Source organism: Hyperolius riggenbachi, chromosome 6 (assembly GCF_040937935.1).
Source record: "Hyperolius riggenbachi isolate aHypRig1 chromosome 6, aHypRig1.pri, whole genome shotgun sequence".
In the NCBI taxonomy this organism is placed as follows: Eukaryota; Metazoa; Chordata; class Amphibia; order Anura; family Hyperoliidae; genus Hyperolius; species Hyperolius riggenbachi.
The window spans coordinates 63,547,853-63,575,719 of NC_090651.1; the positions used below are offsets into that span (position 1 = coordinate 63,547,853).

Here is a 27,867-nt window from a genome sequence, read left to right on the forward strand (position 1 = left end):
GCCCCAATGTGACACCCATCAGAACCATGATTTCCAGAAGAAAGCCCTCCGAAATTCCCTGAGCGATACCCACCGCCTTCCAGGAACCGTTCAGAAACGCCAAAGCCTTTGCAATGCCCACCGGTACTGTCTTTACCAACACAAAACCCACTGTTGAACCAGTCCAAGGCACCAGGACAAGTTTTCTCAGAGACCTCCCAGAACACCTTGAAGCTCCAAAGAGATCCCCATAGGTCAGAATGCCCCTTAGGCTCACATGGAGAACTATCAAGAACCCCTATGGAACCTAGGGCAATTCCCAAGTCAGGGCCACAAGGACAAACATCAATATCAGGGCTTTCAGGGACCAGAACCATCTCTGGGCATGCAGGCAGACTGGCAACATCAGAACGTGTTCCCACTAAGGAAGCATCAGAGCACGCTAACACCTTAGACACACTTGGGCATTCTGGCACACAAAGAACATCTGGGCACACCGGCACAAGAGAAACCTCTGGGCATGTCAAGGAACTGTGAGCCTCAGGGTCAGCCAAGACAGGACCAAAACCAGGACTGGCCAAAAAAAAATCATCATGACTAAACTTCGCAACTACTGGACTTTTACACGAGAATGCTGGATCAGACTTAGATGTCGCTGATTCCAGCAAAGTCAGTAACAAATCAGATTCAGGGGCACTAACAAGACAGGACAAATCTTCCGATGTATGCACTGAACCAGATAGGGACTCCACAACTACCTCTGGACTGGGCAGAGACTCATTTAATACACTGGATTGGAGCTCATGAGGCGCTGCAGAACAAGTCAGTATTGCAGCAGCCCCCACTGGACTAGGCAAAACTGAGGAATTCCCTGGACAGGAAGGGGACTCTGGAACCTCTGCCACAGCGGCCAGAGAACCAGAATCTTTCAGGATACAGGGCTGGGTTTCAGGAACACTCATCAGACCGGACTGAAATTCTGAGATTTCTATTATTTTGACCAGAGAATCAGAATTATCCATGTTACAGGGCAAGACTTCTGAAACATTCAGAGGACAGGGCTGGAGTTCCTCGGCTGTTACAACACTGGAGAGGGACTCAACATTGGTTAAATCAGACTGTGTACAGGGCAAGGTATCTGACACACTTGCTGACGAGGACAATATTTCAATGGCTTCTGCTTTGCTGGGCAGAAATTCATCAAGTTTTATTAGAGCAGACTGTAATTCCAAAACAGCTGCTAGACAAGTGAATATTACTGCAACACCAACTGAGGTAAGCAGTGCTTCAGCCTCCTCTGCTAGAGGGTTTAAAGTATCCAAAGTACTGGGTGAAGCATAAGACTCTGCGACCACAGCTTCACTGGACAGGATCACTGAACAGTCCATATTGCAGGGCAAAACCATGGAAGCACCTGCTGGACAGCATAATGATTCTGTGACCTGAGTTTCATTGGAGAGATCTACTGCACAATTCATGGTACAGGGCAAATTTATTGGAAAATTTTCTGAACAAGGTAATAATTCTGCGATTTCAGGTTCACATAGCAGATGCTCTGAGCTATTCACGAAACTAGAGCGAGGTGTAGAAACAGGAAGATCAAGACACAATGTTTGCGCATCTGAATCACCATTCATTTGTAAAATTGGAAAATTCAGATGCTGGGGTTCTGAGTTTACTAGACAGGATTGCTGGGACTCGGAAACTGATGTAGTGCATCTATTGGCATCTGCTGGATCAGACAGGAGTTGAACTTTATTAACACAGGTAATTTCTGCAGAAGTGTTTGCAGAGACAGGCAAGATTTTTCTGGTGTCTGTTTCACTAAACAAAGAGTCATGAGTACTGGCTAGGCTGGACTCGGAAGTCAGCAGGACCTCTGGATTCTCTGCTGAGAAATTTGCGCAGGGCAAGGTTAAGAATGTATCAGTGGCTTCTGTTTTACTGGGAAGTAACACTGAGTTATCCATGGTACAGGGTGGAATTGCAGGCACTTCAATTTCACACAAAAAGAGCTCCGAATCACCTGCTGAATCAGCCAAAGGTGCTGAAGCAGGCGGGTCAGAACGCCAAATTTGCGAATTCGGAGTCACATAAAAATCATCCAAAATCAGTTCCCACACATCAATCAAGGGAGCCACACAGTCATACCTACACACACCAGCCTCTATTAGGTTATAGGCTGACTTAATGCATGCGTTCAATACCATTTCACTTTTTGCACTGTAAAATTGACAAAATGAACTTGAATCATTCTTCCATTCACAGACCAGGGCTTCCATCTCTCCCCTCTCGAATGGAGGATCCCATGCATACTTAACAGCGAAACATTTAGGCTGATCACAGTCTGCAGATATGATTGTGGCAGGCACATGTATAGGGTTAATTAGCAGGTGATTGGCAGATTCCTTATTCTTAAGAATCTCCAATACCTGTAGCAAGTGTTGAACTGTAGTGTATGCAAACTTCCCTTGGTTCACAAATAAGTTGATTTGTTCAATACTCTGTAATATCTCATCATAATCATACTCAGATAATTCTTTTAAACAAAAATCTTTATTTTCCCTAGCCAGGGAGGAAAGTTCATTAGTAGTTTCATAAGTCCATTTAACTCCCCTGAAAGACAATTGCATTTCATTATCTGTTAATGGCAGAATCTCATTATAGGTCTCAGTCGCTAAGGATAACGATTCTGCAGATTGGACACGTTTCTTAGAACGTTTGCGTTTTGCCTTTGATTTTGCGGTTTTTGGTGATTTATTCAAAGCTGCAGGAAAATTATCAGTAACACTTTCTGCTTGCTGCTCATTCTTGCAAGCAATTGAAGGAGCAGCTGATTGGCCTGCTGCCAGGAGTTCATTAAGAGGAAAAGGCAATGGATCTATGCGCAACCAGTTATGGATCACAAACGCTAGAAATTCCAGCGGTCTATCTTTCAAATCGGAATGATTGAGAACATCAAATGCCCACTGGAATAATTCCCCTTTAAACAAAATATAACTTAGTTGGAGTGCCCAGGTTGAAACAGGAGTCGCTTGGAGATCAGGATTGGTCAGGAACCTGGCACATTCAGAGAAAAACTCATTTTCTGTTTCAGAGCTAAGTTCTTCAAATTTCTTAAAGGAACAGGAACCATAATTAACAGTGTCATACTTTCTGGGAATCCCCCCCACAATGGGGATTGGTAATGGGGTTTTCATAATGTGAAGCTTGGTGGTGTATTCTCCACAGTCAGCATGCAACGCATGAGCTGGCGTGGAGGAGGTACACACACTAGCACCAGGAAACAGGCTATCCCTAGTATAGTGGAGGGGAGGACTGACTCCAATAGGAGATTGTGGCGCACAGAGCCGGTGCAGATCTGACAGCCACAAACAATGCTTTCGTTATAACGTCTCAGCGCAAAGTAGCGCTGAGCGCACAAACCAGAACTGAGGAGATCAGGACAGGTAGACAGAATGAACGCTTGCTAGCTAGCGGCTACTTAGCGACAGCAAGCGTCCAAAACCAGACAGACTGGAATGAGGCAGCCAATGCGATGCGGCGATGGCGTGCCTCACAAAGACAGGACAGGACAGTCAGAAAATAGCAGGATTAAGATAGATAAACGTAACACAGATAAATATACAATAAGTATGTTTTCCTAGCGTATTACAATTACAGCTATCAATGAAACTATTTGTAACGTCTGACTAACATATGTATATATCGGCAATGAACCGATATATGACATAAGCAGGAACGCTGACTAGGAATGGAGTAATACAGGGAACAGGACTCAGAAGGATTCGCTATCTCTTCGCAGAGATGAACGCAATCCACAAACGGTAACAGAACAGGATTCAGAAGGATTCGTTATCTCTTCGCAGAGATGAACGCAATCCACAAACAGTAACAGAACAGGATTCAGAAGGATTCGTTATCTCTTCGCAGAGATGAACGCAATCCACAAACAGGAACAGAACAGGATTCAGAAGGATTCGTTATCTCTTCGCAGAGATGAACGCAATCCACAAACAGGACCAGGAACAGGATAACTAGCTCAGCACGGGTGTTCACGGTACGCGCAAACTACCAAAACGTGCTGGAAAACTGACTAACTGAACACAGGATATAAACAGTTCGTGTACGTATACATCAGCGACACTGATGTATCACGTAACACAAATACAAGGAAAATAATAAACGTGCTGGTATGCATATATATTGGCAATGAACCAATATATGATGCAAAACCAGCAAGGTATCTTTAGAACAAGAAACACGATCGGGGGCTAAAGCGACAGCAAGGCAGGCTTAAGCTGAAGCTATGAAAACCCAAGGAAACCCTGCAGGAAGCAGATCTTTATACTGAGGTCATCCAATGGGAGCAGACATGCAGATTCCCACACAGGTGAATGATAATCAGTCACAAGCTGACAGCAGGGAAAGACAGACAAAGCTATGCAGCTTGCATGGAAATAGATCAGAACTGCCTGAGCTGCAGCACTACTACTTCCAGTAATAGCTGCTGCAGCAGCGATCATTACAAATAGTATTTTTATAGCGCTTTTCTCCCTGGGGACTCAAAGCTCTGTGACCCTGTGTTCTGTAGTCTCAAAGGCTCGCGAAAAGAGGTGGGGTTTTAGCCTTTTCTCACAGCTGTCCAGAGAAGGAGCCTTTCCCACTGACTGTGGAAGTGAGTTCCATAGAGTCGTGGCTGCATGGGAGAAGGCCTGTGCGCCAAATGTGTTTAAGGGGATCCTGGCAATAACCAAAGTCATCTTATTTGCAGAGCAGAGGGTGGGTGGACCTATTTCATTACCTAGGTCCTATCAGAGCTGGCCTTAGAGTGTGCGGGGCCTGGGGCGAGTGTCATATGCGTGGCCTAGAGGCATAAGTGAAGGCCATGTACCGTACCACTACAGTCACGGGCTTGTCCACCTCTAAAGCAGTATGCCTTATTATTGTTTAAAAACATGTTGAAGGCCCCTAAGCCAACCAATACAGGAACAATTACAATACGTAATGTAATCAAACTACCTATCCCTAGCTCCCCAGCCAGCCTCTACCTATCCCTAGCTCCCCATGAAACCTAGCACCAATCCCCAGCCAGTCTGAAAGCTCCAGCCTGAGCCCCCTCTAGCTCCAGTCCATGCTTGACTTACCTAAATGCCCCTGGGGCCCTCAGGCTGGAGCTCTTGCACGTTACCTTAATCTGACATTTGGCAAGCTTCATGTCAGTGCAGAAATTCATTACAAAAATGCAAACGGCATAGTACAGTAAAGCATGCTGCAGACGAAAACCTAAGCAATAAAAGGGGACGCGGTGCAAAATATAAGGTGTGTAAAACAAAATAGGAAAATCTGAGTATTTGTGAATGGCACACTGCTCAGAACACAAACAGCTAGACTTCTGTAGACCTTTCCTTCACCACCACCAAAATCAACATGGTATGGCAGGCATGACATGCGAGGCCCTCTTCATGTGCGGGGCCTGGGGCGATCGCCCCACTTGCCACCCCCAAAGGCCGCCTCTGGGTCCTATGACTCTTAATCTTTCCATTGCCAGTGACAGAAGGCTGACAGCTGCTGGTGTGAGGTGACTGATAAGATAAGCTGCTGTTGAAACCAGTTCTGTTACTCAGAAATTCCTGTGCAGGGTTCTCAGTGGGGTACATCAAAAAAGGGCATCTGGAAAAAAGGGTGCGGGGTGTAAACGAAAAGCAGTAATACCGTTTATAAAAATATTGTGCTGTATTTCGTTTACAAAAAATATTTTACAAATGTATAAATCATTAAATAATGTGTATGAAATCAGCAATTGTGAAAACGTTAATCTTTCCTGTTTAAAAATCGAAACGTATAATTACGTTTCTTAAAAAAACGATAATATATGTTTAATCGTTATAATTGTATATTATTGTGAATAACCTTCATTTATCGTTTCTTATTTTAATAAAATCTGAAAATATTGTTTATTACGAAGATATAAATATAACTACGTTCGTAATAGGTGTATTAAAACATTAGTAAGTATTACTAACATTTTAATAAAAAACTAAACCTAACCCTACTCTCACACAGAACCCTCCCTGTACCTATCCCTAAACCCTAGACCCCCCTAGTGGTGCCTAAACCTAAGACCCCCCTGGTGGTGCCTAAACCTAAGACCCCCCTGGTGGTACCTAACCCTAAGACCCCCCTGGTGGTACCTAACCCTAAGACCCCCCTGGTGGTGCCTAACCCTAAGGCCCCCCTGGTGGTGCCTAAACCTAAAACCCCCCTGGTGTTGCCTAAACCTAAGACTCCCCTGGTGGTGCCTAAACCTAAAACCCCCCTGGTGGTGCCTAAACCTAAGACCCCCCCTGGTGGTGTCTAAACCTAAGACCCCTCTGGTGGTGCCTAAACCTAAGAACCCCTGGTGGTGCCTAAACCTAAGACCCCCCTGGTGGTGTAAATTGTACTGTAACTATACCTAACCCTACTATCACACAGAACCCTCCCTGTACCTATCCATAACCCCCAGTCACCCCTGGTGGTGCCTAAACCTAAGCCCCCCCCTGGTGGTGCCTAAACCTAAGACCCCCCTGGTGGTACCTAACCCTAAGAACCCCCTGGTGGTGCCTACACCTAAGACCCCCCCTGGTGGTGCCTAAACCTAAGACCCCCCTGGTGTTGCCTAACCCTAAAATCCCCCTTTGTAATCGCTTTATTATGTGGATAATAAATGTTTTACAAATAGTGAATGTAAAATATATATTGCAATTTACGTTACGTACTGATCACTTTATTTTGTGAATAATAATGTTTTACAAACAGTAAGGGATAAAATTTAAAATAATGTTTTAGTTAAATACGATAAATATGTTTAGTATTTGTATAAACGTTATTCGTCACGGGCGCATTTTCTGAACTTAAATCATCACAAACAGAGTTGTAAAACATTAAAAATCTCCAGCATCCTTTTTTCCTGTTCGGCGCCCATTAAACGATATTTATTATAGAAGTGAATGGCGGCGCCCTTTTTGTCCACTAGCTGCCGGCACCCTTTTTTCCTGCTTCATCTCAGTGAGAGTATTTATAAACTCTGGGAGGAGGGTGGGCAAATGTACACAAACATTGATGCTTTGATGCAGAGGAGAGAAAAGCAGTAAAGGCTCATACCTACATTGCAGCTTTTTGCATAATTTTCTTGAGGACTGGTGATTTTTTTGCGCAACGTCATGGGATTGTTTCCACAATCTCACAATGTGGGTACATGCACACAATTAACCAAATTACATTTTACAATGTGCAGCAATCATGTCTGTCACAGCAGATCAGATCTTTAAGATCCCCAACAATTCCAGCAGAACGCTCCAGGCTATGTGAGCGCAGCCGAGAGCAGTGCGATCGCGAGCATCTCGCCTGCGCACTCACACAGGGGCAAAAAATGCCGGTCGGCATCTGCAACAAAGGGGACCCTGGGTGACCAGCTGGGAGCAGAGCTACGGCCAGGGACAAATAGGCTGCCAGGGGCTGGAGGAAGCCCCAGGTAAGTAGATCTTGTATTTTCTTTTCAGTTCAGATAGAAATTAAATCGCGATTAGAACTTTAGAGACACTAAAGTTGGGGAATGTCAGGGACAACAAATTAAAATAAAATAGTAAAATCGCTCGCTTCACATATAGCAAACAACTGTTCGTATGCTTGTTCTTAAAGGGAGGTCCAGAGAGGAACGAGGGGTGAAAAAGGGCAAAGATTTTATACATACTTGGGGCTTCTTCCAGCCCCATAAGCCTGAATCGCTCCCACGCCGCCGTCCTCAGCTTCCTGGATCCGCCGGTACCGGGCCCGTCACTTCCGGCGGACGCGGCCAATTGTCCGCATCACAGGGGCTCCCTCCATACATGTACGCATGCGGCTGTGCAGTAAGCAGCCACATGCGTATCTGTATGGGGAGAGCACCCTGTGATGCGGAGAATTGGCCGCGTCCGCCGGCCGACTTGCCGACTCGCGGCAATGACGGGACCCGGTGGCGGCGTGGGAGCAATCCGTGCGTATGGGGCTGGAGGAAGCCCCAGGTATGTATAGTTCATCCTCTATGGTTCCCTTTAACAGTCAATGGATTCTGCACTGACAGTCGTCAAGTGCTGCAATTAAGTCTCTGGATTACTGCCAGCGATGGTCAAATGGTAATGCTATAATTGCGCTCTTGACTTAGCTGGCCTAGCGTCTCGGCGGTGTTGAGCAGTGCACGGCGGTTTCATTGAGGGGATACGGGGATCAATTGGTGGCCACCCAGGATCTGACTCCACTCATACCCACATGTTATCGACCATAGCCGGCTCACACCCCCTTGTTTTTTTAATCTTGGAAGCTTTTTATCAATAAAATCGGAATTACACTATAGGAGGCTGGTCTTCCTGTGTTTTTCTCCCCACATGCTTCATAATCACAAGGATCTAACCAGGCACGTATCAAGCTTGCACCTGATCAGGAGGAGCGGCAGTGAGAATGTCAGGGACAGTTTTCTTCTTTTTTCAGTTTATAAATGATCAAAAACCTAACTGCGGACAGTACAAAGCAGAGGTTATGTGAGCTAAACTAGTATTTGTCTTCTGATTTATGTGTTTCTTTCTTCACTTAACTATGGCTTATAATTTAGCTTTAATCATTCATTATTGCACACCAAAGGCACTTCTATTAAATTTGATGCCCTATAGCAGTGATGGCTAACCTTGGCACTCCTGCTGTGGTAGAACTACAAGTCCTATGAGGCATTGCAATACTCTGACAGCTCTGACCATAATTTGGGGAGGCAGAGGCATGATGGGATTTGTAGTTTTGTCACAGCTAGAGTGCCAAGGTTAGCCATCACTGCCCTATAGTTACCTGAAGATCGGTAGTGCAGTGACGTAGCAATAGGGGTTGCAGGTCTCAACCGCACTGGGGCCCTCCCTCAACTGCAGTATTGACTCTTTATTGGTCCTGTGCTTGTAATGATCACTTCTATAGATGCTTTGAATGATAATAAACATAAACTGTTCCCCATCTCCTTCTTGCACCTCTAACACTGTGTATAGCAGGTTTCGGTGTGCTGCATCAATTGTTATGTACAGTGGAGGAAATAATTATTTGACCCCTCACTGATTTTGTAAGTTTGTCCAATGACAAAGAAATGAAAAGTCTCAGAACAGTATCATTTCAATGGTAGGTTTATTTTAACAGTGGCAGATAGCACATCAAAAGGAAAATCGAAAAAATAACCTTAAATAAAAGATAGCAACTGATTTGCATTTCATTGAGTGAAATAAGTTTTTGAACCCCTACCAACCATTAAGAGTTCTGGCTCCCACAGAGTGGTTAGACACTTCTACTCAATTAGTCACCCTCATTAACCCTCCTGGCGGTAACCCCGACCTGAGCTCGGGGTAGGAAAAATCAGCTGTTATAGGTAAGCCCGAGCTCAGGTCGGGGCAGAGAAAAAACTGCTGCGCCTGCGTACTGGAGTCCCGCGCGCCGATTGGCGCTGCTCAGCGGGACTCCTACACCTCTCCCCCAAAGTTCGATACAATTATCTGGCCGCCGGGATCCCCATATCCCCGGTAATCTTGCGGGGACCCGGCGGCCATGTGACCAGAGCAGCAGCGGCGGTGGCGGCGGCACATATACCCTTGGAGCAGGAGTCCCTGTGCGATCGGCGCTCTCCAGGGACTCCTGCCTCTCTCCCCCAGCAGCAGCGTTGTTTGTCCGGCCGCCGGGATCCCCATATCCCCGGTAATCTTGCGGGGACCCGGCGGCCATATGATCAGAGCGGCGGCACATTTACCTTTGGAGCAGGAGTCCCTGTGCGATCGGCGCTCTCCAGGGACTCCTGCCTCTCTCCCCCAGCAGCAGCGATGTTTGTCCGGCCGCCGGGACCCCCATATCCTGTTATTCTCTTGGGGACCCAATCAGAGGAGCGGAGGGTGGCGTGACGTCATGGGGGTGGGGCGGGAAATTTGAAAAATTGTGTTCATTGGCTGCAAAGTGCATTGTATTGGATACACATGAATCAAATTCATGTGTATCCAATACACTGTTGCCATTTGGTTGTGAGCTGTGCTGTGAGCTGTGAGCTGTGCTGTGAGCTGTGAGCTGTGCTGTGATCTGTGCTGTGATCTGATCTTCCTACCGATTTGTGTACCGACCTCTGCCTGGATTTTGACCTACGTTTTTCGCCTGCTGATTCTGCCTGTTATTGGATTTCTGTGTACCGACCTCTGCCTGGATTTTGACCTACGTTTTCCGCCTGCTGATTCTGCCTGTTATTGGATTTCTGTGTACCGACCTCTGCCTGGATTTTTACTACGCTCTTTTCCTGTCACCTGCTATGGCGTCATCCTCGAAGCGTCTCACAGCGGAAGCGCTGATGCAGTTCGAGGACAGCGATCCGGATTTGCAGTCACTGGAGGACTCCAGTGACAGTGATGCGCCTGGCAACCTGTCGTCTGATTCTGACAGCGACTCCATCACCAGCGACACGGAGGAGGTTAGTGACGCACGTGTTTGGTGCCCAGTCAACACCACTCAGGCCCCACCACCGCCCCCCCGTTTCCCTTTTACTGGAGAGCCCGGCTTGAAGGTTGAATGTGATCACTGCCCCCTGGCCTACCTGCAGCTGTTCTTCAGTGACGCTGTTATTGATAAAATCGTGGTGGAGACGAACCGCTACGCCGCGCAAGAAATTGCTGCTCCACGAGGTCCCTTTTCCAGGAGCAGGATGTGGGAGCCTATCACCAAGGAGGACTTGTGGCTGTTCCTTGGACTAATTATTCTTCAGGGGGTGGTGGGGAAGCCCCTGCAGAAATGGTACTGGTCGACGAACAAAATAATCGCTACCCCCTTCTTTGGCACGGTAATGTCGGAGTACCGTTTTGGACTCATCATGAAGTTTCTACACTTCGCAGACAACTCCGCCTTCGATGAGTCAACCCACCCAGCGCCAAAGTTGAAAAAGATCTGGGAAGTTTTTCAGCTGGTGATGGAAAACTTCCGCAACACTTATGTGCCCCAGAGGGACATAAGTGTGGATGAAAGCTTGATGGCGTACAAAGGCCGACTGTCCTGGATACAATACATCGCGTCCAAGAGGGCCCGGTTTGGAGTGAAGTCCTACATGTTATGCGAGGCATCAACGGGCTACATCTGGAACAGCATACTGTACACCGGGAAAGGGACACAATTTAACCCTGCTTTCAGCAGCTACGGGGTGGCGACTTCATCCGTGCTATCTTTGGTGGAGCCCTTGTTGAATAAGGGGTACTGTGTCATCACAGATAATTTTTACAGTTCACCTGAACTTTTTGAAATACTCATCAGGAACAAAACTGATGCCTACGGCACCGTTCGTCCTAACCGGCGAGAAATGCCTACTGCCTTCGCCAAGCAAAAGCTAAAATCTGGGGACATTGTGGCTTGGCAGAAGGGAAAAATGTTGGCACTCCGCTGGCGTGACAAGAAGGACGTGTGTACGCTCAGCACTGTCCATGATGCTTCATCTGCCACCACCACAACGCGAGGAGGGAAAGTCCTGGACAAGCCACAAGTCATCCTGGACTACAACCATACAATGGGTGGGGTGGACCGAGCTGACCAGGCGATGACATACTACCCCGCAGTCCGCAAACAACAAAAAAAATACTACAAAAATTTTTTTCGGCATCTGCTGGAACAATCTCTGTGGAATGCGTTCATTTTGTATAAGCAACGCAGTGACAGGCCAGGAACACATTCCGACTTTATATGGAAAATGTGCGAAAGCATATGTCTGAAGTACCAGACTTCATCAGCAGATGTGCGAATTGGGCGCCGTGCATCATATGTTGTCAACCCTGAGCGCCTCACTGGCCGCCACTTTTCAGACTATATTCCACCCACTCCAAAAAAAGCTGCTCCAACTAGGATGTGCGTTGTTTGCTGCAGCAAGACGGATAGCAAGGGTAAGAAAGTCCGCAAAGAAACCCGTCTCTACTGCCCGGACTGTAATGTCGCCCTGTGTGCTGTTCCATGTTTTAAAATCTACCACACACGGGAGGTGTATTAGTTATACACTGTACTGCATGTACATACTGTATATATAATCTGCTGCTTCTTTGTACTGTTTTGCTATTTCAGTTTATTGATAAATTTAATTTTTTCAGCAAATTTGTGTTACAGTCTTTTATTTATATGCAGGATATCTTACAGGCCTTTATTCTGATATATTTTGGTGAGTTAAGACTTAATAATTGGATGCCTAAAATTCTTGAAAAAAATGTACCGCTTTTGACTCATAATTCCAGACAGAAATGAACCGCCAGGAGGGTTAAGGACACCTGTCTTAACTAGTCACCTGTATAAAAGACACCTGTCCACAGAATCAGTCAATCAAGCAGACTCCAAACTCTCCAACATGGGAAAGACCAAAGAGCTGTCCAAGGATGTCAGAGACAAAATTGTAGACCTGCACAAGGCTGGAATGGGCTACAAAACCATTAGCAAGAAGCTGGGAGAGAAAGTGACAACTGTTGGTGCGATTGTTCGAAAATGGAAGGAGCACAAAATGACCATCAATCGACCTCGCTCTGGGGCTCCACGCAAGATCTCACCTCGTGGGGTGTCAATGGTTCTGAGAAAGGTGAAAAAGCATCCTAGAACTACACGGGAGGAGTTAGTGAATGACCTCAAATTAGCAGGGACCACAGTCACCAAGAAAACCATTGGAAACACATTACACCGCAATGGATTAAAATCCTGCAGGGCTCGCAAGGTCCCCCTGCTCAAGAAGGCACATGTGCAGGCCCGTCTGAAGTTTGCCAATGAACACCTGAATGATTCTGTGAGTGACTGGGAGAAGGTGCTGTGGTCTGATGAGACCAAAATAGAGCTCTTTGGCATTAACTCAACTCGCTGTGTTTGGAGGAAGAAAAATGCTGCCTATGACCCCCAAAACACCGTCCCCACCGTCAAGCATGGGGGTGGAAACATTTTGCTTTGGGGGTGTTTTTCTGCTAAGGGCACAGGACAACTTAATCGCATTAACGGGAAAATGGACGGAGCCATGTATCGTGAAATCCTGAACGACAACCTCCTTCCCTCTGCCAGGAAACTGAAAATGGGTCGCGGATGGGTGTTCCAGCACGACAATGACCCAAAACATACAGCAAAGGCAACAAAGGAGTGGCTCAAGAAGAAGCACATTAAGGTCATGGAGTGGCCTAGTCAGTCTCTGGACCTTAATCCAATAGAAAACCTATGGAGGGAGCTCAAGCTCAGAGTTGCACAGAGACAGCCTCGAAACCTTAGGGATTTAAGGTTGATCTGCAAAGAGGAGTGGACCAACATTCCTCCTAAAATGTGTGCAAACTTGGTCATCAATTACAAGAAACGTTTGACCTCTGTGCTTGCAAACAAGGGTTTTTCCACTAAGTATTACGTTTTTTACTGTTAGAGGGTTCAAAAACTTATTTCACTCAATGAAATGCAAATCAGTTGCTATCTTTTATTGAAGGTTATTTTTCGATTTTCCTTTTGATGTGCTATCTGCCACTGTTAAAATAAACCTACCATTGAAATGATACTGTTCTGAGACTTTTCATTTCTTTGTCATTGGACAAACTTACAAAATCAGTGAGGGATCAAATAATTATTTCCTCTACTGTATAGAGTGCTTGGGGTGGGGGGGGGGGCAGGGCAATGTAAAGCTTGCACTGGGGCCCATAGCTTCTTAGCTACGCCATTGCAGATGTGTATTTCATATATAGCATTTGCTGATGTGCAGCATGTAAAATGTAAAAGGACATTTCTATTCCTATTATAAACATGTCACAGTTGCGTTTATAGTCCCTCGTTGCCTGCAGAGGCAATAATATTGTTTGTGACAAGATAAAGAAACACCAGCTTCGCAGCCAATTGACCTTGGAAATGATTATCAAACAGTTCTAAAGTATGATTTTTATTTTCAGGAAGCTCTATGTAAAGCAGCTTGCAAACAATGCCAGGCTGCATTCTAAAGATATGTATTTCCAATTCTGCTGGATTTAAATAACAGGTTTCTCTGCAAGCAGGCCCAGATTTACCTCACAGGAGCCTATAGGCACAGATGTCCTGGACTCCTGGCACCCTAGACTTCACCCCCATGAACCTACAAACCCACTCCAAACTAGCATTTAGTTTAAAGGAAATGTAAAGTAAAAAAAACCCCAAAAAGCCGTTTCTTGCAGCCCCCTGCAATCATCCTGTGCCTAAGCAGTCCTTCCGCGTTGAACCCCTCAAAGCATTGTTCATATCACAACCATATTTTGCATTGCTCCTGGCTGTGGTTGCACGATCTAGGACTTGCACAGCAGCTGGGCCAGTGCCTGCGCACTACTGCACGACTCACTCGCTGACCCAGTCACACAGAAGAGGCTGCAAGGGGACATTTAGGTGACAAAGGAGGGAGACGCTTATGGCTCTGGTATCCTTTAAAGTGTATCTAAAATGGTACACTGGGCCTTATTTATACTTACCTGGGGTTTCCCTCCAGCCCCATGAGGAACGTGGCCTCCCTTGCCGTCCTCTTCGGCCCCCCCGTTCTGCCGCTATAACTCCTGGTAATCCGGTAAGTCGCTGCCAGTCGTAGACTTCTGTGCATGCGCGTGGTACTACTGCACAGGCACAGAATGCTCATCTGTAGGAGCGCAAAAAGGACAAACTGCGCATGCGCAAATCGGTACGGCTGGACAGATTACTGGGAGGCGTAGCACAAGATTGGAGGGGCCAAAGAGGACGGCGAGGGAGGCCATGGTCGTCATGGGATTGGAGGAAGTCACAGGTAACTATACATAATATCAACATCCCAGATTCTTTAAGAATAAGCCTCATTAGGATTTACCTTAAAAAAAACAAAAGCCTTAAAATAAAATCTTACTCATCATCATTACATACTTTTTCTTTTAAGAGCAGAGCTGGTTCTAGACTTTTTGCTGCCTGAGGCAAACTTGTGAGAATGCGTCAACCCCCCCCCCCCCCCCCCCCCCCACACACACACACACACACCTTTTTTTGAAATGACTGCACAGCACCCGACTATTTACTCTGCTTCATTTAATGTTCTCACATGACATGCTGCAGCTCAACTCAATAGCACACTGGCTGGCTGTGAGTCTGTGACAAACTGCACACCCTCAGCCACTCCATTCCTCCTCAGTCAGGACAGCAGGGCCACCTCCTCCCTTCTGCTGTGCAAGTCAAATGAAACACTGCTGCTCTCCAGCTTCCCCCCCCCTACACCCCCCCTCACTCACTGTCAAACTCCTCACACGGCAAAACAAACTGCATTTCTCCAATGATGACCTTTTCACCTAGCTCTCCTCTCACCTTTCCTCCGACTCTGACTGCATGCTGTTAGTGTACACACACAGTACAAACATGCTGCCTCTGCAATCTCTGCACCTGATGTAAATGTGTCACTTGCTACATGAGAGAACCGGCCCTGTCTAAGAGCTTGGCTGTGCAGTGCTATCTGGGTCCTGTCTGTGTTGTGACACCACTCAGGGAGTCACACACAATTTGTCTCCTGGCTGCGTGCCTGCTGTGGTCTCTCCTCTTCCCAAATCTTTTTATTAAAAACTTGCACACATAATACTCTCCTCCTCCCATCAACCCAGTGCAGTTTGGGGAAGCGAGGAGGAGACATGGGGGGCGGAGCTGAGCTGGTGGTGGACAGCAAGGAAACAGGAACTAGAAACCACCAGCTCAGGGAGGCGGGACAAGAAGGACAGAGCCTGGAGAGTGCAGTGTGATGTGACCAGCCCAGGGTAATGTAAACAAACGCCACACAACACAAGTACACATGCTGCACCCATCGACCACGACTTGTGGGTTTCCGAGTGATGTATGACGCATGTATACACCCACTTTCCACTATAGCTGGAATCAAAATACCGCAGGGGCCAAAAAACATGTTCGCTATAACCGAAATTCTATTGTATCCGGGTTTACTACAACAGGTGTTAATCCCATATACTTAAATAGCTCCCAACTGTCCCTCTTTTGGAGGAAGCCGGGACAGTCCCTCTTTGGGAGCTCTGTCTCTCTGTCCCTCTTTCCTCCCCATTTGTTCCTCTTTCAGGACTTTGTCCCTCTTTCTATGTAAATATATGTATTTCCCTACTGAAAAATATGTTTAATTGCCTTTAAACTTTATTCCCATCTTTTAAATTGATATATTTCTTATATAAATGTTGATATGAAGGAAAATGCACCAGGATAGAAAGGACCAGTGTGGTTTGAATTATAAAACAACATATTTTTCTTAGGAAATCTTTATGGTTTGTGTGACTAGGGGTGTGCCATGGTCATGGTTAGGGATGTGGCTTAAAGCAGATCTGAGATGAAAAACAAACTATAACAAGTAACTTGTCTATATATCTTATCTAAAGTTTAGCTAGTTTACATAAATCTGTTGCAAATCTAGCTGCAAGCAGCTTTAATAGAATATGATTATTTCTTCCTGTGATACAATAACAGCAACCATGTTGTTTGTAAACATTACAGAGAGGCAGGCTTATCTGCATCTTGAGCTAAAAAAGCTAATCCTCCCTACTCTTTCCTCCTCCTCTCTGCCTCTGAAATCTCTGGCTACTAATACCTCCCCCTCCTCCTGCCCAGACTTAGCTCCCATGAGCCCTTGCTACTGTCTGAAAGTGCCTTTGAAAACCTGTGGGCGTGGCTTGTTTAGTTTATAGGGAATTGGAGTATTAAAATAAAAACAAAAAAGTATTTTGCTTGAGGAATGCCCTATAAACAATAGGAAAGGAACACAATTATGCAATAAGTAAAAGCTTATCTCAGATCCACTTTAAATGTCCCTCTTTCTCGTCTCAAAAAGTTGGGAGGTATGTACTTATAATGGTGCTGGACCAGGAGGGTTACTATATATCAGAGTTTATTATAGTGAGATTACACTGTATACGAAATATGCACTGAACACCATCAGTCATTCTTGGATAGATGAAGCAATTTACAGTAATGTGTTTAAAGAGAACTAGAAGTGAGAAGTATATGGAAGTTGCCATATTTATTTATTTTTAAATAATACCAGTTGCCTGGCTGTCCAGTTGATCCTCTGCCTCTAATACTTTTAGCCAATGACCCTGAACAAGCATGACGATCAGGTGTTTCTGACTGACATCTGACTGAATTAGTCACATGTTTGTTTCAGGTGTTGTGATATTCAGACACTACTGCAGACAAAGATCAGCAGGACTGCCAGGCACCTGGTTTTGTTTAACCACTTTGTCCTCCTTGACGTATAAAAACGTCAAGGAGGACATGCGCGCTCCCGCGGCCGATCGCGCACGTGTACGCGCACTCCCGGCCGTGGATTCATTAGCCCAGGAATCAATGTATCGGGCTATGGTGCCCGATCACTGATTCCTCTGCCCCGCTGAAAAAGCGACAGCTTCTCTCAGAAGCTACGCTTTTCCTGACGCTATGTCCCTCTAAGCGTACATTGTACGCTTAGAGTGACGTCATGTAAACAAACTCAAGATTGCCATCTTGTGGTCAAAAAGTAAAACTACATCTAAAAGTAAAAAAACATTACAATACACAAATATTTCCCCAAATAAAACACTATTTATATCCCACCCTCCCAAAAATACCCACATAAAATGTTTAATAAAAAAAAACAAAAAACATTACTATGAAAAAAAAAACCATAAATATTTACCTAAGGGTCTAAACTTTTTAAATATCTATAAGATATTATTATGAATATTATTATATTAAGATGAAATATTTCTCTATATTTTTTTTTTTTATAAGCTTGTAAATAGTGATGGATGCAAAACGGAAAAAATGCTCTTTTATTTCCAAATAAAATATTGTTGCGATACATTGTGATAGGGACATAATTTAAACGGTGAAATAACCGTGACAAATGGGCAAATACAATACGTGGGTTTTAATTATGGAGGCAGCTATTATTTTAAAACTATAATGGCCGAAAACTGACAAATAATGAATTTTTTCATTTTTTTTTCTTATTCTTACTGTTAAAATGCATTTACAGTAAGGTAGCTTTTAGCAAAATGTACCCCCCAAAGAAAGCCTAATTGGTGGCGGAAAAAACAAGATATAGATCAGTTCATTGTGATAAGTAGTGATAAAGTTATAGGCTAATGAATGGGAGGTGAACATTGCTCGGATGCATAAAGTGAAAACGACTGAGAGCTTAAGTGGTTAAAGGCAAATACATATGGCAGCTTCCATATCCTATAGGTTCCCTTAAAGAGATTCTGTAAGATCAAAAAGTTCCCCTGGGGAGGGGTACTCACCTTTGGAGGGGGAAGCTTCAGGGTTCCAATGAGGCTTTTGAAGCCATCCTCTGTCCCTCGGGGGCTCGCTGCAGCCCTCCGAAAAGCCGCCCAACAGACTTGACAGCCTGTTCAATATTTACCTTTGCAGACTCCAGCGGGGGCGCTGTTGCGGCTTTCGGCTTCGAAGTCAGCGGAAATACCCGATCTCAGTCAGGTCTGCTCTACTGCGCAGGTGCCGGACACTTGCGCCTGCACAGTAGAGCAGCGATCGGGTATTTCCGCCTACTTCGGAGCCAACAGCTGCCACAGCTCCTGCGCAGGAGTCAGGAAGATAAATATTTACATCCCCGCTGTTCGGAGGGCTGCAGCGAGACCCCCGAAGGACAGAGGATGGCGTGGGAAGCCTCCCCCACCCAAGGTGAGTACCCCTCAGGGCAGTGGCGGACACAGCCAGCAGTGGGCCCCTGTGCAAAATATCAATTGTGGGCCCCCCTGACCTGCGCCGCGGCAAAAAATGGGCGTGGCTATAACCTGCGGCAAAAATGGGTGTGGCTATAACCTGGTGTGAATAGAACCTGCGGCACGTAGCGCCGCGGCAAAAAATGGGCGTGGCAATGACCGGATAAGGGCGGAGCTAACTGTAATTTAAAGTGATCCCAGGGTGAGAGTGATATGGAGGCTGCCATATTTATTTCCTTATGCCCAGAAAATACGTGCAATGATGTCGGCAGATATGCCCAGAAAATACGTGCAATGATGTCGGCAGATATGCCCAGAAAATACGTGCAATGATGTCGGCAGATATGCCCAGAAAATACGTGCAATGATGTCGGCAGATATGCCCAGAAAATACGTGCAATGATGTCGGCAGATATGCCCAGAAAATACGTGCAATGATGTCGGCAGATATGCCCAGAAAATACGTGCAATGATGTCGGCAGATATGCCCAGAAAATACGTGCAATCATGTCGGCAGATATGCCCAGAAAATACGTGCAATCATGTCGGCAGATATGCCCAGAAAATACGTGCAATCATGTCGGCAGATATGCCCAGAAAATACGTGCAATCATGTCGGCAGATATGCCCAGAAAATACGTGCAATCATGTCGGCAGATATGCCCAGAAAATACGTGCAATCATGTCGGCAGATATGCCCAGAAAATACGTGCAATCTTGTCGGCAGATATGCCCAGAAAATACGTGCAATCAAGTCGGCAGATATGCCCAGAAAATACGTGCAATCAAGTCGGCAGATATGCCCAGAAAATACGTGCAAGCAAGTCGGCAGATATGCCCAGAAAATACGTGCAATCGTACGTGCGATGACGGGTACATGAACTTAGCAGCAGTTAATTCAGCAGTTGACATCAACAGGGAACTTTGAGTAAAGCCCTGTCTCCTAATAAAAAATTATGCGCTATTTACTATACATATAGAAGATATTAGATAGTGAGCTCCTCCAGGGCCGGGCCGAGGCATAGGCTGGAGAGGCTCCAGCCTCAGGGCGCAGTGTAGGAGGGGGCGCACAATTCATTCAGCTGTCATTCCTAATTGTGTATGAAGCAGAAAGAAATAAGAAAAGGGGATACATAGCAGTGACTGCAAGCCAGATAACTAGAGATTAAGGTGTTGGGGAGGTTGTGGGCCCTGTGGTGGCTCTTAGTCTAATAGCAATCAGTGTGTGACAGCGGGAGTTGGAGGGATGGAGGGGCGCACTTTGGTGTCTCAGCCTTGGGTGCTGGAGGACCTTGTCCCTGCTCTGAGCTCCTCTGAGCACAGTCAGTGTCGTGACTATGTACTCTGTAAAACGCTGCAGAAAATGTCAGAGCTATATAAATACATAATAATATGATAAGACATTCAACTATGACTATGGTAGGAGTAGTGTGAGCTCCTCTAAAGGACAGTGAGCGACATAACGATGTACTCTGTAAAGTGCTGCAGGTGGGTGGGTGGGCTAAACGATTACCTGGTCGGGAGGGTGGGTGAGCTAAAAGATTATCTGGTCGGGAGGGTAGGTGGGTGTGTGGGCTAATAAAATTACCTGTGAGGGTGGGATGGAGGATTACCTGGGTCTGGGTGGGTGGAGGATTACCTGGGTCTGAGTGGGTGGGTGGGCTATAGGATTACCTAGGTCTGGGTGGGTGGGCTATAGGATTACCTGGGTCTTTGGGCTATAGGATTACCTGGGTCTGGGTGGGTGGGTGGGCTATAGGATTACCTGGGTGGGTGGGTGGGCTATAGGATTACCTGGGTCTGGGTGGGCTATAGGATTACCTGGGTCTGGGTGGGCTATAGGATTACCTGGGTCTAGGTGGGTGGGTGGGTGGGCTATAGGATTACCTGGGTCTGGGTGGGTGGGTGGGCTCTAGGATTACCTGGGTCTGGGTGGGTGGGTGGGCTATAGGATTACCTGGGTCTGGGTGGGTGGGTGGGCTATAGGATTATCTGGGTCTGGGTGGGTGGGCTATCGGAATACCTTGGTCTGGGTGGGTGGGTGGGCTATCGGAATACCTGGGTCCTTTGGGCTATAGGAATACCTGGGTCCTTTGGGCTATAGGAATACCTGGGTATGGGTGGGTGGGTGGGCTATAGGAATACCTGGGTCTGGGTGGGTGGGCTATAGGAATACCTGGGTCTGGGTGGGTGGGCTATAGGATTACCTGGGTGTGGGTGGGCTATAGAATTACCTGGGGGTGGGTGGGTGGGTGGGCTATAGGATTGTCTGGGTGGGTGGGTGGGCTATAGGATTACCTGGGTCTGGGTGGGTGGGCTATAGGATTACCTGGGTCTGGGTGGGTGGGCTGTAGGAATACCTGGGTCTGGGTGGTTGGGTGGGCTGTAGGATTACCTGGGGGGGCTGTAGAATTACCTGGGGGTGGGCTGTAGGATTACCGGGGGGGGGGGGGCTGTAGAATTACCTGGGGGGGCCTTTAGGATTACCTGGGGGTGGGCTGTAGGATTACCTGGGGGGCGGGCTGTAGGATTACCTGGGGGGGGAAGCTGTAGGATTACCTGGGGGGCGGGCTGTAGGATTACCTGGGGGGCAGGCTGTAGGATTACCTGGGGGGGGGGGGGCTGTAGGATTACCTGGGGGGGGCCAGTAGGATTACCTGGGGGGGTGAAGCTGTAGGATTACCTGGGGGGGCGGGTTGTAGGATTACCTGGGGGGCGGGCTGGTCGGTCTGAGAGGGTGAAAGATAAGATTACCTGGTGGGTGGACTATTTGCCGAGGCTGGGAGGAGGGCCCGATCACTCCCTCACCTCGGCGGGCCCCCCTCCTGTTATGCGCGGCGCCGAGCGGGAGATACAGCCAGCTATTAGTCTCCGGGCTGCAGCAGACACTAGAGCACCAGCCGCCTGTCCACTCCTGTCTCCTCCTCAGCAATACCGCTCTGCACGCACTGAATCAGGAAGTAGTGCAGAGCGGTATTGCTGAGGAGGAGACAGGAGTGGACAGGCGGCTGGTGCTCTAGTGTCTGCTGCAGCCCGGAGACAATAGCTGTATCTCCCGCTAGGCGCCGAGCATAACAGGAGGGGGGCCCGCCGAGGTGAGGGAGTGATAAGAGTCGGGCCCCCCGGGGATAAAAAAAACTAAAAAAAAAACAAAAAAACGCCTGCAATACATAATGGGCCCCTCAAAAACGGAGCTTGAGGGGCCCCTGTGCGCTTGCACGGCCTGCACGGCCGTATGTCCGCCACTGCCTCAGGGGAACTTTTTGACGTTACAGGTTTTTTTTAAAACTATGCCTGTGCAGTTTCCAAAGGTGTCCACTTATGATCCCATCTTTTTTTGTCCAATCTTACCACTCCTATGCAATATGAGGAACAGCCTAAATTATATATTTAATATATTCACTCAGATTACCCTTCTACTGCATAGATTTGGTAAGATTGGACAAAAAAAGATTGTATCATTAGTGGCCACCATTAGAGGGCAGATACCCTGCCAGCGAGATGTGCCATAAGTGACCACTTATCAGAGCTACTAATAGACTGTTATAGTCTGGGGTTCGCTAGACAATGGCAGAGCCAGATCATCCGCAAGGCAAACCTAGGCAGCTGCCTAGGGCCTGTAGAGAGTCTAGGGGCCTGGTGGATGCTAACGCCACCAAATCTTACTACAAAAGCCAGGTGACCATCAGCGGTGGGCAGAAACTGCTATCTTGCCTAAGGCCCCATTTTATCTTCAACCTTTTCTGGCCAATGGAGGATGCGGAGTGTATCTGACTGACATGCTATGCATGACTACCAGGCACTGCGTTTCCTCTCTCTCGTTGCCTGCATGATACCAGACTGAATAATGGACAATTACTGGCTTCTGACGCACTCAGCATCACTGACCACAGACAAGCGTTCTGACCAGATGCTCTGGTTTTCCTGATTGTAAATTCCTTTCCTTCCAACTTTTTGAAAAAGGGTCATTTTTTGATACCAAGAAGAAAAAAAGCAAATGAATGTTGGCCTCTAATTGCCACCAGTTGTGACTCCCAGCCCTGACAGGAGAATAAAAAGGAAGAAAGCGCTTGCTCTGGCTTGAAAACCTGTAGTAAAGAAGAAAAAAATACAATTATAAGGCATGTTTCACACATGACATTATTTGTGTGCAAATTGCGCTTTAGCGAATTTACATTTGTCGCATATCTAATGCAAGTCAGTGGCATCACATTGGACATGCGTTGTGTGAATTTTCGCATTCCAATTTTCTGCAGAAGAAACGGCCTACATGCTTGCTTCTTCTACACAATGGACATGCACGTCGCATATAATTAAGAATGTGAAAATTTGAAAGTGAATTTTAGTTGATTATATATAATGTAATTTACATTAACTTCCTTGGTGTGCATGGGAACATCGGAATGCGAAAATTTGCATAAAAACACAGCTTAGGAGTCTTTTAGTTAATCAATTGGCCAAAAATGATACTGTATAAAGAGAGGTGGCCCTGTTATTCCTTTTATGTTGTCCCCCTTCATAGGCTAAATGAGGCCTGCAGTATCTGTGAAGGGAATTGCTGGCAGGAAGCCACTTGTGTGCACTAAAATGCCTCCCTTCAGGACCAGCCCAAGCAGGATACAGCCCCAGGGGAACACATTTTAGATGGGCGGGTCTGCCGGTCATCTCGAAATCCATCACTGCGCGTTTGGTTGCTCCCTTTCTGTCTGCAGAAATCAATAGCATTGATTGATTTAATCTGGAAAATATTTCAAATTATGATCGGACAGCCATATTGTGGCATCGATCTCCAGCAGATTTAATCATATTGATCGAATCTGATGGATAAAATTGATAAGTGTATGAGCACCTTATTCCCTGCAGATAACATGAACATCTTTGGCCAAAAGATTGTAAGCCTGCCCACCAACGCCAAGGTAGACTCCTCTCGGACAGGTCCTACACTACACTACGCTACCCTACTCTAATAGATGCTAGTCATCTTTTACCTCGTGTGTTTTTTTTTTTTAGTACAAAGTATTTGTATATTCTATTCTGGGGCATGATTAGCTGTGCGCCTTTACTGTGTCTCTGTGATGTTCCATGTCTGAAATATTCCCTCTGGGAAGATCAGATTACTAAAAAAAAGAAGGGACTTCACAGAGACAAAATTAAGTAGCTAATTATGATTAATAGTAAAATAGCATGTTAACTTTGTTTGATGTCCCATTTCTCAGGCATTCCCACTTCCCCCTGCAGGCTAGCAGAAAATGGGAATATCTGCAGAATGGGACTTCACAGACACTAAACAAAGGTAACCATGCTTCAGAGGAGAACATACAAATACTGTTATCTAACACTACATCTCCCAACCTGTATGCCCTACCCTATCACTACAGTCACTGTCAGTCTGTCTAACCCTTCATCTCCTAACCTGTATGCCCTACCCTATCACTACAGTCACTGTGAGTCTGTCTATCCCAACATCTCCTAACCTGTATGCCGTACCCTATCACTACAGTCACTGTCAGTCTGTCTAACCCTTTATCTCCTAACCTGTATGCCCTACCCTATCACTACAGTCACTGTGAGTCTGTCTATCCCTACATCACCTAACCTGTATGCTCTGCCCTATCACTGCAGTTAGTCAGTGAGTGTGTGTCTGTGTGCGTCACTCTACTTCAGTCAGGGTATGTCATTCAGTCGGTGTAAGTCTGTATGCCTGGCTGTGTGAAGGTGGGCAATCATCATTAGACATTTGTCATAATTTAGACATTTGTTGTATGGAAAAATTGATTAAAACGAAAATCTATTAAAAATTAGGTCATTATTAAATAATTTTTGATCAATATATCAATCAAACATTAGCTTGATTACTCAGTTCTTTAGTTCTTGATTACCCAGGGGGCGCAGGGGTCACCCGCCAGTTTGTGCAGGGTGGTACTCAGATAAAGGATCAATATTAGGGGGATATCGATCGTTTATCTGATCTTCAAAACATCTAATAGTGTATGCCCAGCTTCATTGTGAACCCTGATTTGTCATTTAGTCAGTCTGTCAGTGCAAACCTAATACACATTATTTATTATTATTATTATTATTTTTTTTTTTTGCATTTGTAACATTTTGTATTTTTTTTGTTCTTTTTTTTAGGGGGGGGGGGGGGTGTCTTTTTTTTGCATTATTTTTTTACATTTTGTATTTTATTTTTTTTTTGGGGGGGGGGCTACAACAACAAAGTAAAGAAGAAAGTTATTGCCCTGAGTGAAGGATAATACTCACCTAGCATATTTATTAGATACTCACCTAGTCTTGTTTTTTTTAGATACTTACTTAGACTATTTTATAGATACTCACCTGGTTTTGTTTTTTTAGATACTTACCCAGACTGTTTTATAGATACTCACCTAGTTGTTTTTTTTTTTTTTTTTAGATACTCACCCGGACTGTTTTATAGATACTCACCTAGTTTTTTTTTTTTTTTAGATACTTACCCAGACTGTTTTATAGATACTCACCTAGCTTTGTTTTTTTTAGATACTTACCCAGACTGTTTTATAGATACTCACCTAGTTTTTTTTTTTTTTTAGATACTTACCCAGACTGTTTTATAGATACTCACCTAGCTTTGTTTTTTTAGATACTTACCCAGACTGTTTTATAGATACTCACCTAGTTGTTTTTTTTTTTTTAGATACTTACCCAGACTGTTTTATAGATACTCACCTAGCTTTGTTTTTTTAGATACTTACCCAGACTGTTTTATAGATACTCACCTAGTTTTTTTTTTTTTTTAGATACTTACCCAGACTGTTTTATAGATACTCACCTAGTTTTTTTTTTTTTTTTTTTAGATACTTACCCAGACTGTTTTATAGATACTCACCTAGCTTTGTTTTTTTAGATACTTACCCAGACTGTTTTATAGATACTCACCTATCTTTATTTATTTTTTAGATACTTACCCAGACTGTTTTATAGATACTCACCTAGTTTTTTGGTTTTTTTTTAGATACTTACCCAGACTGTTTTATAGATACTCACCTAGTTTGTTGGTTTTTTTTTAGATACTTACCCAGACTGTTTTATAGATACTCACCTAGTTTTTTGGTTTTTTTTTAGATACTTACCCAGACTGTTTTATAGATACTCACCTTGCTTTGGTTTTTTTTAGATACTTACCCAGACTGTTTTATAGATACTCACAAAGCTTTGTTTTTAGATACTAACCCAGCCTGTTTATTAGGCTGCTTGTAGAGGGGTGTTTAAGCTGAGCTGGATGTTTCAGCGTGGAGACAGAGGCGATTAGGATGTTGGAGTGGAGCGGATAGATGTTTGCAGCATGGAACAGAAGGTATGGCTTGGGTCGGGTGGACAATCCTTCTTACATGTAAATTATCACTAACCCAGGATGATGCCATTAAAAACTATTTTTATTCATTTATACATTTGATGGTATAGAAAAAAAATGAATCCCCCCCCACCCAAAAAAAAATCGATTAAAAATTAGGGCATTAGCAAATGAATTCCACCTGCCGGTTAATTATTAAGCAGCCAGTTCATTAATAAGTGGCTAGTGGCTTTCATTTGCTAGCATGGCATCTCATTCCTGAGTTAGTAAAGATTAACATGTTAGGAGAATAGTCAGCTACTACTTACGTGACCGGTGACTGTATCATTGCAGAGATGCTGGTGTTGCAGGTGATGGGAGGCAAGCAATGCAATGGAGAATCCACTCTAGCTTCAGGGCTTCCATTTAAAAGGTTTCACTGAAGGTTGTCCTGCTGGTTTGTAATCCTTGGGAAATTCAGTTATCTTCCTGTTGGTGAAGCACTGCAGCAGATGTGGTCTCATAAGTTGCTTGTTGTACACACACTCCGGGTTCCCATCTGCTGCCAGCAGCTCGTAGGCATTTGCAATGCAATGGATGACGCAGTCTTTGTTGGTGCTTGATTGTTGGTCCACCGCCAGATACTCCATGTTTTTTGTTGGGTTCTTCATGTAGTATTTGTAGCTGTCTTTTATCTGCCTGATGGCCATACTTCCAAAAGCCATGGCCTTGTAGCTGTCTGCAACCACCACCTTTGTACCTTCACATGCGGTGACAAATCCATGCTGATGTTGGCAATCCATGTGGAACTGAACAGTGGGCACTGTTCTGGGTCTGACCGAAAAGCACACTGCTCTGATGCAAGGAAGACCAGTCGCATCCTGGAACTGTTGTCTCAAGAGTTTCACAGCTGCCTCTAACACTCTGCAGTGGAGCATCCCTGTGCCTTGGAGATCCATCTTGTCCTCCATGGTCAGCCGCAGGTCTGGCAGCCAGGGCTTTGGACCCCTCCGTCTTCTTTTCTTCGCCCTCTGCTTCCCTGTTGTGGCCTGGCTGCTGACAGCCGGCCCTCCTCTGCTCCTCTTCTCCCCCCTCCTCCTCGGTGATCCCTGCCCATGGCTTGGGCCTGGTCCAGTCATCATGATGTCCTATTCAGCCCTCTTGTCAGGTTTTTCTTCTTCCAAAAGCCTTTTTTTTCTTCTAAGATATAAATTCAGCTGGAAACTCGCAAATTGCTGCAGTTTCCAATGGCATTTAACTGACTAATGACTTCCAACTGCCATCTTCGGCAGTTGAGCTCATGCCATCTTCAGCAGTTGAGCTCATGCCAGTGGTCTCATGCAGGCATATTTTGAATCCTGGTCAGTTGGGAGCCATGAGGATGATCTCATGCAGGCATTTTTTTTATCCTGGTCAGTTGGGAGATGGCTCATATGTCCAAATACTACTAATTCCTTACGTTTTCTCTACTGTTTACAAATTATGAACATTTTTATCCACTTTTGTTAATAACTATATTATAATTTTGGATACAATTGTAATTAATGTATATTAGAAAACATTAGCTGTTATCTTGATTTATGGCAGGTGCACACTTAGCAGAAACACTAGCGATGCGGAAAAATGCTGTGTTTTTGCTCCTAATGGAAGTCTATGGGCCGCAGGAAAAAACGCATATAAAAAACGCATATGCATTTTCTAACAACTCCTTTTTTAAAAATACATGTTTTGTTGCATAATATTAAAAAACGCATCAAAAATGCACATAATGAAAGTCAATGGAAACACAATGGTATGCATTTTTCATGCGTTTTCAATGCGTTTTATATG

General features: G+C 45.3%; 1 long non-coding RNA gene across 4 annotated transcripts in view; it reads left to right on the top strand.

Annotated features, from left to right (window-relative positions):
- LOC137520884 (uncharacterized) overlaps nt 1–27,867 on the top strand; it is a 171,311-nt gene that overhangs the window by 49,704 nt on the left and 93,740 nt on the right. For 2 of the 4 annotated variants that reach the window (XR_011021966.1, XR_011021965.1), the window contains exon 1: nt 15,682–15,764. The exons of 1 other annotated variant lie outside the window; for it this stretch is intronic. This is a non-coding gene — a long non-coding RNA (uncharacterized lncRNA). Of the gene's footprint in view, nt 1–15,681; nt 15,765–23,944; nt 24,022–27,867 lie in introns of those variants that run through there. One more of the 4 variants, XR_011021967.1, reaches the window with a different exon arrangement.